This window comes from Telopea speciosissima, chromosome 1 (assembly GCF_018873765.1).
Source record: "Telopea speciosissima isolate NSW1024214 ecotype Mountain lineage chromosome 1, Tspe_v1, whole genome shotgun sequence".
Lineage (NCBI taxonomy): Eukaryota > Viridiplantae > Streptophyta > Magnoliopsida > Proteales > Proteaceae > Telopea > Telopea speciosissima.
The window spans coordinates 75,067,044-75,086,271 of NC_057916.1; the positions used below are offsets into that span (position 1 = coordinate 75,067,044).

General features: G+C 42.0%; 1 protein-coding gene across 1 annotated transcript in view; it reads right to left on the minus strand.

The window, feature by feature from the left end:
• The window catches only part of LOC122667673 (BEACH domain-containing protein C2-like), a 183,658-nt gene that overhangs the window by 63,440 nt on the left and 100,990 nt on the right, over positions 1-19,228 (minus strand). The window lies entirely within an intron of this gene.

Here is a 19,228-nt window from a genome sequence, read left to right on the forward strand (position 1 = left end):
TACATATTGTTTCCTCCTTTTCCTACAAGGTCAGCCTTTTAGAGGAAGCGGTTCCAACATTATTATACATCTGACTTGTTTTAGGATGGAGGGGCAAAATATAGCAATTTGTTCATTCTGTTAGTCAAAATTATAGCATTTTCACTGGCTTTGGTTTGTAGCTTGTACATTCCCCCCATATTGGTAGAATTAAGGGCACCATGTAAGAAAATAGTAGTCCAGAGAAAAGCAGTACCGTATATGGTGTTCAGCATGATTTGAGGTCTTGCGAGATCACAGCAATTGTCTCGATTTCAACAAGGGTGGAGTCGAGATAGGGAGCAAAATAGAAGAATACATTTTCTAGGCCAAAATTTTGATATCTTGCCAAAATGTCACAAAGTTATATAAATACCATTCTTCAACTTTTCTCGGTTGAAATTTCGACTTTTTCTCAATAAACTTGACTTCATCTTATAAATGCTATCAAGAGCTTCTTCTTCAACCCTAGCCAGATCAAAGGAGTCAACCATACTTTTCTTTGTCTCACCCCCAAGAAGGAAGACGCTTCAACAATGTCTGATTTTAGGCCTATTGCTCTTTGCAATTTGATATACAAATTCATTGCTAAGATCTTAGCCTTTAGGCTAAAGGCTGTTGTGGACTCTCTTGCCAGTGAAAACCAGTCTGCTTTTATCCTGGTAGAAGTATGTCAGACAACATTCTTCTCTTTAACGAAATTGTTTGTGGCTTTGATAGAAAATCTCACCCCCCTACTGCTCTCATGAAGATTGACTTCATAGCAAAATTATTAGTTAAGATGGGATTCCCTCCAGCTTTTGTTCACTGGATTCACCATTGTATTTCATCGGCCAGCTTCTCAGTCCTTGTCAATGGAAGCTCAGCAGGCCATTTTACTGCTTCAGTGGGCATCCGGCAGGGCTGACCCCTTTCTCCATATATCTTCACTTTTGCTATGGAAGTTCTATCAAGGAACCTGCAATATTGCACTGACTTTTGCTCAAGTGCAAGGCCTTAAAGCTCTCCCACTTGGCTTTTGCTGATGATCTCATGATTTTTCAAAGGCTTCCATCAGCTCCTTCGAAACTATCATGTCCTGCTTGCAGTACTTTGAAGAGCATTTGGGGCTTCGAATTAATCCTACGAAGTCTCTTCTTTTTTTTAGGCAGGGGTGACTGATATTCAGAATGCTGTTTGGTTGGTCTCTCGGGCTTCTCTCTAGGGCATCTTCCAGTAAAATATCTGGGGCTCCCTCTGATTCCGGCCAGGCTTACTGCTCACCATTGCTCCCCTATGATAGACCTCATCAGGAAAAAGCTCCAACTCTAGAAGGGCAAACTTCTCTCTTATGCTGGTCGGTTGGTTCTTATTAATTCGGTAGTGCAATCCTATTACATCTACTATTCGGGTATCTACGGGCTTCCATCCTCAACCATCAAGTCATTGGAATCTCTTATGGCGGCTTTTCTTCGGAAAGGAACTGACTCTACTAGATTTCTCCACCCCATCAACTAGGCTTCAGTCTGTCTCCTCAAAGATGAGGGAGGTTTAGGGATTCGGTGTGTCAAAGATGTGAATGCTGCAGGGATCATCAAGCCAAGGTTCGAAAACTCGGGTCTCGGTGCCAACTCGGATCCTTGAAAAACCAAGTTGAGCCGAGATCTTGGCGAGATCTCGCCGAGTTGGTACACTTTTTTTTTTCTCGACTCAAAGCCTCATCTCGGTGGGTTTTAGATTTAGTTTGGGTCTGAAACTTGGTATTCAGCCTATTTTAGGCCATTTAAAGACAATGGCAAAATGCTTTTGTATTTGTATTTCATTTACTTAATATATTATTCATAAATAAGCAAATACCCCCCTATTTGAATCCAATAAAAATAGTTAAAAAATAAAATTCCAAAAGGAAAAAAAGTCAACCCCCCAATTCAAGAACAAAAACTGGATTTTCGGCGGTAGGTGCAATTTTCAACTTTCTGATGCTGGGGTTTTTCTCAAATCTAAAAATTCCATAAATTGTAATATGGTAAAACATTGCTAAAAACCAAAAGTATGGTAAAATATTCATTTGTTTTGATGTCTAAAATACTATTTTCATTCGGAGCGATTTTGCGGCATTCACGCGCGAATTAAGTTTGACGAGTACATAACTCTTTCAGTATAAATCAGACTTTAGCAATCTTGGACTTGTAAGATTGCTAAAGTCTGATTTATACTGAAAGAGTTATGTACCGGTCAAACTTAATTCGGTGTGCGTGAATGCTGTCAAAATCGCTCTGAATGAAAATAGTTTTTTGGACATCAAAACAAATGAATATTTTACCGTACTTTTGGTTTTTAGCAATGTTTTACCATATTACGATTTATGGAATTTTTATATTTGAGAAAAACCCCAGCATCAGAAAGTTGAAAATTGCACCTACCGCCGAAAATCCAGTTTTTGTTCTTGAATTGGGGGGTTGACTTTTTTTCCTTTTGGAATTTTATTTTTTAACTATTTTTATTGGATTCAAATAGGGGGGTATTTGCTTATTTATGAATAATATCTTAAATAAATGAAATACAAATACAAAAACATTTACTTAAATGATAGTTTGTCTTGTCTGCCTTGGTTCCTGGCATAGATAGGTGTCTGTATACCAAGAATTTCCAGCAAGATCTCGAGATCTGGCATTCATATAAAGGACCTATATGGGCATTTTCCTATGTCAAGATCTCGGCGAGATATTGACATTTGGAGACTCGTAGGCAGTCTCATCTCGAGATTTCGAAAAACTGAGAAACTAGGGAAGATCTCGCGAGTTCTCAAACTATGCATCAAGCTAATTTAGAAGATTTCTGCCAACAAGAGAAGTATTTGGGTTGATTGGGTCTACTTTGGGAAACTTCACTTTGACTCCATTTGGACTGCTCCTGTCCGGTCTGATGCTTCTTGGGTCTGGCATAAGATTCTTGCTCTTAGACCATCTGCTCTTGAAGCTATCTACTCTAAGACTGGGAATGGTAGATCTACTTCTCTTTGGTTGGACCACTGGCATCCAAGGAGTCCAAGGAGTATCCTTCTTCACTCCATCAGCTCAAGATTCATTTATAGTTGTGGCTTAAATAGACAATCCTTGGTTGCAGACATTACTGCAAAATGATGATTGGGATCCTCCGCCCACTCTCCATCCGGTGCTCGATGAGATCTGGAATGACCTGCCTTTAATGTCTAGAAGACCCTCTGGGAGAAACGATTTTGTCTCTTGGACCACTTCCAGCTTGGGCCTTTTTAGTTGGCACCTTGATCCCTTGGAGGAAACTCGTTTGGCTCAAGCATCACATCCCCTGCCATTGCTTCATTGTCTGGCATGTCTTCACTAACTCTCTCCCAATGCAATCATTTCTCCGTCTCCCTTAGATCCCAGTCTCCCCTATGTGCTGCCTCTGCTGGAATGCTACTGAAGATCAAGATCATCTATTCTTTGCTTGCCCATTCTTTGCCTCCATTTGGAAAGGCATCCTTGCAAAATGCTGGCCTCATTCAAGGAGAATCCTTCCCTTCCCTAGGGAATGGATCTGGGTGGACATGACCTTTGGTGGTCCATCTATTTGTGATGCAGTGGGGAAGCTGGCCTTTTAATGAGGGCCTCAAGATATACAAAAGGAAGAGAAGGCAGAAGTGACACATCAGCAGCTACATCCGCATCCATCCACATCAACATATCATGCCATGTCAGCATCCATCAGTAGAATGATCTTTGATTTAATTGTGTTTTTATTTTCCTTTATTTTTCTTATTTAGTCATGTGTTGCTAAGTTATTTTGAATTTTAAAATAGGCAGTTTTTTTTTTTCTGTTTTTATTTGGAAGTGTTGCAATATGGGTTCGAGGGTAAAATTGTCCTAGGGGTAATTATGTCCTTGTACCTATTCTAGAATGTTCTCTATCATATTATAAATAAAGCATGGCTATGGTCACATTGATCAAGCCAGTATTCATGGAATTCCACATGGCATCAGAGCCAAAAATATTCCGGGGATATGGGAGTTGAAATTTTTTTCCTTTTTTTTTTTCTCTCTCTCTCTCTCTTCTCCTTCGTGTTTTTGCCCTAAGGCCAGCCACCACCGCCAGCCTCCTCCACCTTCCACCAACCCTCTGCCACCACAAGCAGCCCTCCACCACCCCCGCCAGCCCCTCTCCCCCTCCCGCCAGGCCCTCCACCTCCTTCCGCCACCACCGCTAGCCCTCCCAGGGCCTTTCCCCATCTTCTGCCACCACCGCAAGCCCCCTACCTCTTGGCTTCCTTTCTTTCTCGCGAGAGGGTCTCTCTCACCTTGCCGTTAATTTTTTCCCACCCTTGGTGGTGAGTTGACTCCCACCGAGGGTCCTTTTTTCCCTCCGTATGATTTAATTATTTTTGGAGGCCTTGTTTTTTGAGTTCTGCGATTTGTTATTGCCAGCCACCATGCCTGACGCTTTGGAGATCACCTCTCCTTCTTCTGGTTCTAATAGTTCGTCGCAATGTGATTTTATTTCGTTTCCTGTGAACACCATCAAGTTGAATGGAAGCAATTATCTTATGTGGTTTCATTCCTGTTTATTTGCGATTGGCTCCCATGGCTTGTCTAGCTACATCACAGGTACCACGGTCAGGCCTACCGAGGCTGGTTCTGCACAGGATCACTGGATGAATTTTAATTTTTTGGTTATGTCGTATCTGGTGAATTTGATGGACCAAGACATTGCTGGTCGATACCTTCTTCTTGACTTGGCTGCAAAAATATGGAAGACAGCCCAAAGATACTTATTCTCAAGTTGGGAATGCTGCCCAATGCTATGAACTCTGTCAAAAAATTCACTCTACCAAACAGATGGAGTTAACTCTTTCTCAGTATTATAATACCATGTGTACGATGTGGCAACAGTTGGATTTTCTGGGCACCTTCACTGCCACCACTGATGTTGATGCCACGGTCTACCGAAAATGGGACGACGGTTTACGTGTCTTTGATTTCTTGGCAGGGCTGAATATTGAGTTTGATCATATCCGGTCAAATATTTTGAATTGGGAACCTCTCCCAACTCTTGACCAGGCCTATGCGATCCTTTCGGCTGAGGACAGTCGACAAATAGCCATGGTTCACCCTGTTACTCAGGAGCGATCGGCTCTTATTTCTGGTTCATAGTCTTCCCGTTCTGCTAGTACTGATCGGTCATTTGGTGATTGCACTCCAATTAAATGCGATCACTATGGGAAGGAATGGCGTACGAAGGACCGCTGTTGGAAGCTTCATAGTCGCCCTGCAGACACTCGTGGGCATGGTAGGGGTGGTTCCAATCGGTTCAATGGCACCCGTGCTCATCAGGCAACTACTGAGGACCAGCCTGATCATTCTCTTTCACAGGTTACGGTGGATTTCCAAAATTTATGGGATATGGTGACTTGTTTGGACACATCTTCTTCGACATCTGTATCTCCATCCATGGCTGCCTCGGATTCGTCTCTACCTATTAATCCCAATACACCTTCTTCCATAGGTATTTCATTTGGTGGATCTTGCACTTCGGTCATGCCCGACTCTTGGGTAATTGACTCAGGGGCAACCGACCATATGACCGGTTCGTCCTCTTTTTATTCCACTTATTTTCCTTTATCTGGTCATAGTAAGGTTCATGTCGCTGATGGGTCTCTTTCTCCTATCTCGGGAAAGGGATATGTGCAGTGTTCTTACTCTCTTACCCTTTCATCTGTGTTACGTGTTCCGAAGTTCACTACTAATTTGCTTTCCATTAGTAGCATAACTAAGGATTTAAACTGCAAAGTAACATTTTTTCCAGCCCATTGTTTATTTCAGGACTTGGCAACGGACAGTACGATTGCATGTGGTAAGGTGGTTGGTAGTCTGTATATGCTTGACAGTTCCCGGGCAGCTTTGACATCTCAGTCTGCATCTTCTAATCTTGATTCTACACTTTTTGAATTGAATAATTGGCATCGTCGTTTGGGCCATCCACCGTTTGATGTTTTGTCATATTTATTTCCTAGTTTAGTAAAGAGATGTAATAAACATAATTTATCTTGTGATGCTTGCACTTTTCTGATAATAGAAGCTTGAATCCTTTTGGTTTGATACATTCTGATGTGTGGAGCCCTACCGGATGTGTGTCTAGCTCTGGATTACGATGGTTTGTCACTTTCATTGATTGTTTCAGCCGGACGACTTGGGTATATTTGATGCATCGTAAAAGTTGCCTTCACATGTTTCACTTTATTTCATAAGATGGTCGAGACACAGTTTGACGCCAAGGTCAAGATTCTCCGGTCTGATAATAGGAAGGCGTATATGGATGGGGCCTTTCAGTCATATGTGGACAGCCATGGGATCATTCACCAAACCTCTTGCGTTGACACTCCTGCTCAAAATGGGGTGGCTGAACGCAAGAACCGACATCTTTTGAAGGTTGCTCGTTCTCTCATGTTCACTATGGCTGTTCCTCCTCGTTTTTGGGGTGAAGCTGTCCTTACAGCTACATATCTTATCAATCGGCTTTCCTCCCGTGTTTTGGATGGTCGCTGCCCCTTGGATGTGCTCTGTGGGAAATCAACCTTTGTTGTGTCTCCTAAGGTCTTTGGCTGTGTCGTGTTTGCCAGTCGGAACCTCTGCGGGGGGAGATTATAAGTGGTGAAGAGGTCCCGCTGATTGCTCCTCTAGATATTGAGATACCTACTATAGAGGATACCTTTGTTGAATTCGAAGATGGAGTTACAGGTCAAGAACAAGAAGTGGGACAGTTGCAACAAGAAAAAATTGTGTACACTCGGGGAACTGATTTTCCTTTGGACGGTCCTCTATACAAAGAGACCACCACCACTGATCCTACGCAATCGGCATCGGCATCTGTTCCTGCTCCGAGTCTTGCTCCTAGTCAGATTTCTGGTAAGCCCCCTCTTGATGCCAGTCTTGATTTACCCATTGCTGTTCGGAAATCAAAGAGGAGTTGTACATTGCACCCTATTTCCAACTTTGTGCCATATAACTCACTAACTTCTGCTTTCCATGACTTCATAGCTTCTTTATCCTCTGTTTCCATCCCTAACAACTGGCAGGAGGCTATAGCCGAACAAAAATGGAAGGATGCGATGAATGAAGAGATGCATGCCCTTGAAAAAAATCAGACCTGGGATTTGGTGAATCCTCCACCCGGAAAAAGACCTGTTGGTTGCAAATGGGTCTTTGTAGTGAAGCACAAGGCCGATGGCTTAGTGGAAAGGTACAAGGCGAGGCTTGTTGCCAAAGGGTTTACTCAAACCCAAGGTATTGACTACCAAGAGACCTTTGCTCCTGTAGCAAAGATGAATATTGTACGGGTCATTATCTCTTGTGCTGTGAATCAAGGATGGGAACTCCAGCAACTTGATGTGAAGAATGCCTTCTTACATGGAGATCTGGAAGAAGATGTCTACATGGAGATACCTCCTGGTTTTACTTCTTCAAAAACTCAGGGAAAGGTATGTAAATTGAAAAAGGCCCTGTATGGTTTGAAACAGTCACCAAGGGCTTGGTTTGGCAGGTTCCATAAGGCTATGATTGTTTATGGGTACAAGCAGAGCAATGCTGATCATACATTGTTTGTGAAGAAGGTAGGACAACAAGTGAACAAGAGACAAGGATGCTTAGGTGTAAACCAGCAGATACCCCCCTTGAGCCCAACACACATTTGAAGAGTAAGGACGGTGACCCGGTGGACAAAGGCAGCTATTAGAGGTTAGTTGGCCGATTGATCTACCTCTCACATATCCGGCCGGATATCACATTTGCTGTAAGCCTTGTCAGTCAATACATGCATGGTCCTCACTTTTCTCACTTGGAAGCAACATATAGAATTCTCCGTTACCTTAAGTCATCTCTTGGAAAAGGAGTCTTGTTCTCTCCTCATAACCACCTCCAGATAGAAGCATACACTGATGCAGATTGAGCCGGCAGTCATGATGATAGGAAGTCCACATCTGGGTATTGCACATTTGTTGGAGGAAACCTAACTACTTGGAGAAGCAAAAAGCAAGCTGTTGGAGCTTGATCTAGTGCTGAAGCTGAGTTCCGAGCTATGGCCCAGGGCATTTGTGAAGTTCTTTGGCTCAAGGGGCTTCTTCAAGATTTGGGGATGTTTGCTGATCTTCCTATGCGGCTCTACTGTGATAGCAAGTCTGCAATCAGCATTGCGCACAATTCGGTTCAACACGATAGTACCAAACATGTTGAGATTGACTGGCACTTCATCAAAGAGAAGTTGGAACAAGGGCTAATTTGTATTCCATTTATTCAGTCTAGTGATCTGTTGGCTGATATCCTTACCAAAGGAATCAGTCCTAAGTTATTTTTTCCTATAATTAGCAAGTTGGGCATGTTTGATATGTATGCACCAACTTGAGGGGGAGTGTTGTAATATGGGTTCAAGGGTAAAATTGTCCTAGGGGTAATTATGTCCTTGTACCTATTCTAGAATGTTCTCTATCATATTATAAATAAAGCACGGCTATGGTCACAATGATCAAGCCTGTATTCACGGAATTCCACAGGAAGTTACAATTCTGGTTAATTGTAACTTCCCCCCTTTTTCTCCTCCACGGTTTTGGGATTACTGTCCAAATCTGGACAGCAATCTTATCTCCCTTCCCCATACTTGTAACCACTATTCTTTTGCTGTTTAAATATGTAATAGACTGCTGAATAAAGAACACAGAATTGAAAATAAAAAAAAACAGTGCAGAAGCATTGGATTCTTCTTCTATCTTGAGTAAGTCTCTATCTCTCTCTCTTGGTATTCTTTCCCAATCCCTTCTTCAATTAATCTTTCTTTCTCATTTCCTCATTGCAATCGCATGCCACCCAACTCCTAGCCGCACTTTCTGATTTTTTTTTTTTACTGTTACAGTTTAACAAGACATGCCTATATGCTAATCTGATGACAGTCTGTATAGAATAATCTGCATTCAAAATTAACACTGTTCTTACATATTAGTTGGCGAATTAAACTTGTGAATGCACCTATTTATTTTTAGAACTTTGAAAGCTCCTGCATCAGTCTTAACAGAGGCTGTTTATTACTATTTCATGTTGCCTACTTGTGGACTAAACCATATAGACTGTTTTCAGCCTTGGTATGTTCTGATCATTACAACATTATGATTTGCTGCCTAGTCTCAAATTATAAGGAATGAATGCATGCTGCCTGGAAAATAGGGACTCTATCTTGTAGGAAACCTAGACTCTAGGAACCCCCCTACATCATATTTGGTATTAGAGCTAGGTTAAGGGGGTTGATTGCTGCCATTTACTTGAGTCTTGATTTTTTAATTTTTGTGGCTGAATGTTTTGTCTAACTAGGACTAATTTGAAACATACTCTAACCCTAGTAGAACAAGCCTTGAGTGATTGTTACAACCAATTAGAAGACATAAACTTCCTCCTTAGGTTTGCTACATTGAATACTGTTGTTGACTACTCATATCGAAGGCGCCTTGTTGAAAAAGAGAATGCCAATCTCAAGGTTGAGAAGTCTGAAATTCTCTCACAACTAGAAGTCCGTAGCAGACCATAGGCTCAAAAATTTCCCAACAGCAGTGTCTGATTTTGGATAAATCCCAGCAGTCTCTTCCATTTTATATCCACCCGAAGTGGTAAAATATATCAAACCATGTTTGGTCCTTCAAATAGTCCAATGAGTCCTGAAGAGATATCAAATGCTCTTCTTGCAAATCAGAAAGTCCTTGAGGATATCCAGAATGAGATGGCAATTAATAAGGCTGATCGCATTGCTCAAAATGCAAGTATACAAACTATCACCCAAAGCTTGCAAATCATTATAGCCAAATTGGCAAACATGGATGCACCCATCCATAGTGCCGACAGACCATCCAATCAAGAGTTACAAGATAATGGGCTTAGGACAGAAATCCCTGAACCACCTCTAGAACAAAATGATAGAATTGGGGATAACCTTTTTAGGCAAGGTTGTGGTCGTGGTCGAGGTCGTGGACCTCGTGGATATCGTCCTCAAAGGCTTTATGGACCTTAAGATGGCGATGAGGATTATGACCACCATGATAGGGGTACGAACATAAAAAAGATGGTCAGATTGGATGCACCCACTTATGATGGACAAATTGATGCAAAAGTGTTACTTGACTGGATTCGACAAATGGACCAATACTTTGATTTTTTATCAAATGTCTGAAGAAGTCCGCTTCAGGTTTGCTAAAATCAAACTTACTGGAGCTGCCCAGGACTTTTGGACAGAATTAGAGTATCAGGAAGATAGTCTTGGTAGAAATGCAAGCGAGGTTAAAAAGGGAGTTTTTGCCTATCACCTATAGGCTACAATAGCTAAAGAACATGAACACCTTAAAAACAAGGTAGGCTGACCGTGACAGAGTACATGACTAAATTTAATGAGTTGAAAATCAGAAGCCGTACTGGAGAGGATGTGGAACAAACACTGTCCAGGTTCCTTACTAGACTTAATTTTGACACCCAATCACGAATGGCCCCTCATTTGGTGCGAACTATCCCTCAAGCATTTCGGATAGCTCTAGAGTTAGAGGCTTCAATGAGGACCTTTCCTCAAAAGAAAAGCTCCCAAACTGGAGACTCTAGTTTCCGAAAATCCCTTTCAAGTACTTCAAAGCCTCCTGCAAACCCTCAGCGTCAGTTTGATAACAAGGGGAAAGGCATCTTAGGAGAAGGTCCTAAGAGGATTGATCAACAGAAATGTTTCAAGTGTCAGGGGTTTGGACATTACATTAAGGATTGTCCCAATAGGAACCTCTATGTTGGAGGGAAAGAACCCGAGGATTATGTCCAGGAAAATACCCAGGATGATGAGTATGAGGACTACATTCCCAATGAGACCATATCTGATGAGAAGGATGAGATCATCAATGCCTTTAGGCTTGGTGTCGTGAGATGCATGATCTCACAGTCAAAGAGTGATGATGATTGGCAGAGAACCAACATCTTTGTTACTTATACCAGCTACAATGGTAAGAATTGCAGCGTTGTTGTCAACAACGGTAGTTGTATGAATGTTGTTTCCAAGAGTGCAATTACTTAAATGGGACTCAAAACCGAAACTCATCTAAAACCTTACAGAGTTGCTTGGGTTGATCAATCTACTATCCCAGTCAATTTTAGGTGTTTAGTTGCATTACATTTTGCTGGTTACCAGGATAGGGTTTGGTGTGATGTTCTAGAGATGGACGTCGCTCACATTATCCTTGGTAGGCTTTGGTTGTATGATCGAGATGTTATCAATTATGGAAAGTCTAACACCTACGTCTTTGAATTCAAAGGGAAGAAGATTAGATTGATTCCTAGTCTCCCAAAAGAGGCAAAACTTCCAGATCACAAGGGAAGTACCTCTAAACAAGCCCCCCTGAAGACACTCAACATCTTGAACCAGATACAATTTGAGTCTGAGTGCAAGAAATCCAAGGTTATCTATACTCTAGTTACCAGGCAGAGTGATACTGACTCTTCAAACCCATTCACTGAGGCTCCTAGAGTAGTACAACCGTTGTTAAAGGAATTTGACCATGTGTTCCCTAAAGAACTACCAGACGAATTACCTCCAACGTGTGACATTCAACACGCCATCGATCTGGTTCCAAGTTCTTCATTACCTAATTTACCACATTACCAAATGAATCCAAAGGAGCATGCTGAATTAAACCATCAAGTCAATGAATTGCTTAAAAAAGGATTTATTAAGGAAAGTCTCAGTCCCTATGTTGTTCCTACTTTACTCACACCAAAGAAAGATGGGACTTGGCACATGTGTGTTGATTGTAGAGCTATCAGCAAAATAATAGTCAAGTGTAGGTTTCCCATACCCAGACTTGATGACATGCTCAATATGATGGTTGGCTCGCGTATCTTTTCAAAGATCGACTTAAAGAGCGGGTACCATCAAATTAAGTTAGACTAGGGGATGAGTAGAAGACTACCTTCAAACGAAGGATGGTCTCTATGAATGGTTGGTTATGCCATTTGGTTTAACCAATGCACCTAGCACATTTATGAGAATTATGAATCAGGTGCTTAGACCATTCAATGGTAAATTTTTGGTGGTTTACTTTGATGACATTCTCATCTATGGTAAATCACAATCTGAACACTTAGATCACTTATGACAAGTATTTCAAGCACTTCAATAAGAGAAGCTTTATGCTATCTTAAAGAAGTATACCTTCATGAGTGATCAGGTCATATTCCTAGGATTCGTTGTTTTAAAAGCAGGAGTGTTTGCTGATCTTGAAAAGGTTAAAGCCATTGTAGAGTGGCCTGAGCCAAAAAGCATTCATGGTGTGTGAAGTTTTCATAGCTTGGCTACCTTCTATAGGAGGTTCATTTACCGATTTAGCACTATCATGGCTCCAATCACTGACTGCATTAAACATAAAGAATTTAGATGGACAAAAAAATGCAGCAAAGGCTTTCATTGAAATTAAGAGGTTGATGACGGAATCCCCAGTTCTTCGTCTCCCAGACTTTTCAAAAGTCTTTGAGGTTCAGTGTGATGCATCAGGTGTAGGAATAGGTTGTGTTCTTGGACAAGAAGGTCACCCCATTGCTTATTTTAGTGAGAAATTGAATGAAGCAAAGCAACGATATTCCACCTATGATAAGGAATTTTATGCGGTTGTGCAAGCCTTACACTATTGGCGCTACTATTTCTTACCGCATGAATTTGTGTTGTTCTCTGACCACCAGGCTTTGCAATACCTAAGTGCACATAAGAAGTTACACCCCCGACATGCAAAATGGGTTGAGTTTCTACAAGAGTACACATTTGTACTTAAACATAAACCTGGTGTCACGAACACTACCGCTGATGCATTAAGTCGGAGGAGAATGATCATTTCTCCTATCAGTGTTAAGAATCAAATTTCAATATTGCTCCGAACCATGAGTATAGAGGTTGTAGGATTTGAAAAGGTCAAAGAGCAGTACCCCACTTGTCTTGACTTTAGTGAGTTGTTTGCTTTCTTGAACAACAACACTCCTATTAGTTAATCTGATTATCTCTTAAGAGATGGCTTCCTTTCTAAAGGGAGTAAACTTTGTATTCCCAGGACCTCACTTCGAGATTTTCTGATTTAGGAATTACATGCTGGTGACATCGCTGGTCATTTTGGTCGAGATAAGACCATTGCTCTTGTAGAAGACCAATTTTATTGGCTCGGTCTTAAGAGAGATGTTGCTAGAATTGTGGGTCAGTGCCATACTTGTCAAACTGCTAAACAACGTAAGCAAAACACTAACTTATATGCTCCACTTCCTATGCCACATGCTCCATGGCAAGACCTGAGTATGGATTTTGTGCATGGTCTACCTAGAACTTCAAGAGACCATGATTTTGTATTCGTGGTTGTGAATCGTTTCTCAAAGATGACACATTTCATCCCTTGTTCTAAGATCTATGATGCGTCTGTTGTTGCAAGATTGTTCTTTCGCGAGGTTGTAAAGTTCCATTGGTTGCCCAAGACAATAGTATCTGATAGGGAAGTTAAGTTCACCAGTCACTTCTGGAGAACTTTGTGGCGGATGATGAATACCAAACTCCCTTTTTCTTCATCTTTCCATCCCCAAACTGATGGCCAAACTGAGGTAATCAATAGGAGTTTAGGAAACCTATTACGTTGTCTTAAAAGTAAATATTTAACTAGATGGGATCGTGTCCTAACCTAAGCTAAGTTTGCCTATAACCAATCTACAAACCGAACCACTGGTTTATCACCCTTTGAGATGTGTTTAGGTTATTAACCTAGAGCACCCATAGACCTCATACGTGCAGTTTCTGGCTCTAGAGTGTCCCAGTCAGTTGAATCCTTTGCGCGGCATATACATGACTTACAAGCAGATACAAAGCGCAAAATATCCATGAGTAATGATCAATACAAATCTAGGGCGGATGTACGTCGAAGATTTCAAGAGTTCCAAGAAGGTGATATGATAATGGTGAGAATTAAACCACAGCGTTTTGTTAAAGGAAAAGCGAGTAAATTACATGCTCGTAGTGCAGGTCCATTCAAGTTCTCAAAAGAATTAATGCTAATGGTTATGTAATTGATTTGCCAACTGATATGGGAATCGGCAATATATTTACTGTAGAGGACCTTATTTCCTACCACAGTTCACCCACTCATTTTTCATTTTATCCGGATGATCTAGATAATTCCCCATTTATTATTCCTATTCCTATTGAACAATCCATTTCTGTACCTCCCTCCTATACCAAGATTTGAATAGAGAGCTGAAGTGTTGGATTGTATGGGTATTCTGGACTTTTTCTATTTTTATTTCATGTACAGCCATGTCGGCTATGTTAGGGACAATTTTGTACATGTATTTTCTATTCCTTATTATAAATATATGGCTTGGGGTCTATCTTAGACTATCCAAGTATTATTCTCTAATTCTAATCTCTCAACATGGTATCAGAGCAGGTTGTGAATTAGGGACCTTCCCTTCCCTCCATTCTCGATTTTTTTCTCCCCTTCACTCTCGATTTTTTTTCTTCCCTTCTTCTTCTTCTTCTTCTTCTGTCTTGATCTCCTTTGTCTTCATTCTCCCAGTAGGGCAGCACTGATGAGGTGATCTACAGATCCAGTTGCTGCCCTCAATTACCTCATTCCATGCTGCGGTTTTTTGATCGATAAGGACAAGTTACCTGCCTGCGATATTTGGAGCTTCAAGTTTTTTGGGAGTGCTTCCATCTCTGCTACAAGGAACCAATCTTCCTCTTTGAAGACCAAGAACTGCAGCAGGCTCTCTTCTCTGATTCAGTTCCTATCTCCAGTTGTATTGAAGACCTCCTAAGATTGATTTTTCACAAACACAGGGTTTTGAAAAAAAAACCCTAACAACTATCGATCTAGGAGTTGCTGATTTCTATTGGTTCTGATTTTTTGAAGGATTGTTCTCTACTTATAAAGGTACACTCAACTTCAATTTGAGCTTCAACAATTCAGTTTTTGAGCCCATTCTTCCCTACATCGATTTCAGAAAAACAGGGTTTTTTTCAAAACACTGACAATATCGATCTAGGGGTTTCACTTGTCTGCTGCTGCTGCTACTGATTTTTGGAGACATGTATTCTCCCATTGAAAGGGGATTCTCCTCCAATTTTCAGCCATTAACTTGAAGGAATTCTTGGGTTTCTCATCACCACAACCCTTCTTTGCGATTTGGGTTTCTCTACTGCATTATGGGTGACTCTAAAGTCTCTACTGGCACTTTTGCTGCTGATGGGCTTGGTAGGAATGACAACCGTGATCTCCTCCCTAATCCTATCAAACTGGATGGGAGCAATTATCTGCATAGTACTATATCTCGCGATATATCGGTATCTCGGGCCTACTGAGATATCCGAAATATCTTTCGCCGAAATACTACATTTTTTCTGCAAGATTTCGGGAGTCCATCTCGGTGGGTATTTGGCCATATCTAGGCCTGATACTTCATGGACACCCTTATTTAAGCTAAATAAACACATTTAAACCTTCATATTGCAAAAAAAATGAACTCAAAGTGGTGTTTTGGGTTTGCACCCTTGATTGATTGTATACGGTCGGACCCTGTTGTATAAAATAGGTAAATATATATTTTTTTTTGGGTGAATAAGTAAATACATATTATTTAAGTACTAAAAGACATAATAAGAAATTTAAACAAAGTAATGAAACAAAAATAAAGTCAAATGTAGCCTTTAGTTTAAACTCATAAAGTCATAAGTGTATAAGTCATAACTCATAAACTTCATAATAGTCAATAGTTCAATACTCAATACACAGTATTTTTACGAAATTTACCGAAATATACCGAAATGTACCGAAATTTACCGAAATATATTGCTCAATACACAATACTTCTACGAAATATACCGAAATATTCCGAAATATACCGAAATATACCGAAATTTCGCCGAAATTTGAACTTTTTTCATTTCGGAAGCCCATCTCGTCTCTGTAGTGTCGAAATTACCGAAATTTCGGCGATATATCACGAAATTTTGTACCATGATTATCTGATCTGGTCTCGCTCGGCATACTTTGCTATTGCTGGCCGTGGGCTTACTGGCCTTATTGATGGTACTGCTGCTATGCCGACTGCACCTGGCCCTCTTTTGACCAGATGGATCTCCAATAATGGTATACTCATGTCCTTTTGATTGGCTCAATGCAATCAGACCTTGCCAGTGGTTTCCTTCTCCTTGATAAAGCCCATCAAATTTGGTCTACTTGCAAGGAAACATATGGACGGCTCGGTAATGATGTACAGGTGTATGAACTCCGGAAAAAGGCCAATAATACTACTCAGGGGGACTTATCTGTCTCCAAGTAATATGCTACCTTGCGCAGTCTCTGGCAGCAATTGGACCATTTTTCTTATTACCACCCCACTACAGCTACTGATATCACTGCATATAAGAAGCATCTGGACAAAACCAGGGTGTATGATTTTTTGGCTAGTTTGAACATGGAGTATGACCAGATTCGTGTTTAAGTGTTGGGTCATTCTCCTTTTCCCACACTTGAATAATCCTATGCTTTGGTCTCCTCTGAAGAGAACCGTCGGGCTGTCATGCTCCACCGTTCTGTTACTGGCAGACCAGCCTTCCAGACTGTTGCCCAGGCTACTCCTGTACCTTTCGGACATGTTTCTCTTGGTGATTCTACTATAGGGACTGTTACTTGTGAGCATTGTCACAAGCCTTACCACACCAAAGAGAACTGCCGGAAGCTTCACGGGAAACCAGCTGACTTTGAGGCCAAACGGGCTGCCAAGTAGAAGATAAAAAATAAGGCAAACTACTCTGAATCTGTTCCTACAGCCCCGGTTACTGACATTGGTCTATCCCAGAATGATCAACAGGCATTCCTACGTGTGCTAAGGTCTTCCGCTGCGGCTGCCTCTACTACATCAGCTACTGCTAACACTTCTGCTCCTTCAGGTTCACACTTTGCCCGGTCAGGTATTCCGTTTGGTGGTCATTGTGTTTCTGTAGCCTCCCATCCTTGGATTAGATTCTGGGGCTACAGATTACATGACCGGTTCCTCTAGCCTATTCCATCAATATTCTCCCACTTCTAGGAAAGACGAGGTCAAAGTAGTTGATGGTTCCCTTTCCTCCATATCTGGAAAAGAAAACATCAACTTCACTTCAACCCTTCCTTTGTCTTCTGTTTTGCACATTCCTAATTTTACTACTAACATTCTTTCCATTAGTAGTATTACTCGTAATCTTAACTGCAAAGTGACTTTTTTCCTTCCCATTGTGTTTTTCAGGATCTGACCTCTGGGAAGACGATTAGATTGGGTAAAGTACACGGTGGACTGTACCTGCTTGATGATGATCGTCTCTCCCACCTCCATTACCTTCTCCGCTACACCAGAACTCCTTGGTCTCTTCTGAACTTTACCAATGGGACTCTAGATTAGGTCACCCTCCATTAGGCATTTTAACATATTTATTTCCTACTTTGGTCACCAAATGTAATACGGATGATTTTTTTTTGTGAGGCTTGTGTTCTGGCCAAACAGACATGTTCCACTTATTCTCTATCAAATAAAAGGAGTTCTTGATTTTTTTTTGGGTGAATAAAAAATTATATTACCAAGGTCCGGGAGGGGCGAAAAGGAGAAGCTAGGGGGGGGATGTTCAAAAGGGGGGAGAAAAGAAAAGGGGGGGGGGGAAGCCCCGAGCTCCTCTAAGGGGAGGGGCTGGGGCTTAACAGAGCTCTATCTAGACCCTAGGAAACAACAATGTGCCTGTTCCTTGGGGTATCCAAAAAGGCCTTATGAGGCAAAAGACTAAGCTTAGAGGATACATCCCAAGAGATGGCTTTCCAAATCGAGTCGGAAGAACGAGATTTGGAAGTCCATCTTCTAAGGTTCCTCTCCATCCAAATATGAGAAATAGTGGCACCGAGCACGAGCTTGCCAATGGTGTCGCAGGTGGTGCAGTCCGGAAAAGTCATGGCCATCCAAAGCTACTCTCTAGCGAAAGGAAGGATACTTCTACTGCGAGGCCAGATGGATGACAAGGCTTTTTTCAAATGGTGGTAGAAAAAGGGCAGGCGAAAAAAAGATGGTCGATGCCTTCCGAACCATGCCTGCAGAGGGTGCAAGAGGTTGGGACAGGGATTCTACGGTGGGAGAGGAAAGCTTGGGTTGGAAGGCAGTGGTTTAGGGTTCTCCAGAGAAGGAAGCTGTGGCGGGGGATGTGGCCTTTGAACCAGACAAGCTTGAGCAAAAGGATAGTGGGGGCTTGAAGTCTGACAAGGTTCCAGGCAGATTTGAAGCTAAAGAGGCCAGTGTTGGATGGAAGCCAACAGACCTTGTCCGCGAGACCAGGGGGGAAGGGGGGAGGGGGGGGGGAGAGTGGTCCAGATTAGGGAGAGGGGAGGGATGAGGGGGGAGGGGGGGTCCAGTTGCCATTAGAGATGATGGAGGAAAGAGGGGCAGATTTTGGAATCCTGAAGGAGTAGACTTCCCTAGGGCCAAAGAAGTTAAAAAGAACTCCAAATGGGTGCCAGGGGTAGAGCCATAAGGAAGTGGAGGACCCAACAAAAATGGAAGAGGAGATGGCTGATAGGGCCAGAGGGCGAAGGTGAAGGAGTTTCCGCCATATCCAGGAGCAATCCTTAGGAATGGAGACAGTCCAGATGGAGTCGTTTTTTAGGAGGTGAGAGTAGACGCACTGAACCCAAATGGAGTCCTGTTTGGAAGAGATTTTCCAAATAAGCTTCAGAATCCTAGCAGTGTTGGAGTCACAGATGCGGCGAATGCCAAGACCACCCACGGATTTGGGAAGGCAGATGGAGCTCCAACTGATCGGGTGGAGAAATTTGGAGGATTCCTTTCCTTTTTAGAGGAAAGCAGCAAACAGGGATTCCATGGCTTTAATGATGGCTTTAGGAATGACAAAGATACCGCTCCAATAAATGTAAGAGGATTGAAGAACGGATCTAATGCATTCAAGCCTACCCGCATAAGAGAGGAGTCTGCCCTTCCAAAGTTGGAGGCGCTTGCAGATAATGTCGAGCATGGGGGTGCAATGGTGACTGGAGAGCCTAGCAGGGATGAGAGGGAGGCCCAGGTATTTTACCGGGAGGGAGCCTAGAGAGAAACCAGTGAGGAGGAGGAGGGAATCCTTCTCGAGGTCCGAAACGCCTGAGAGGAAGAGT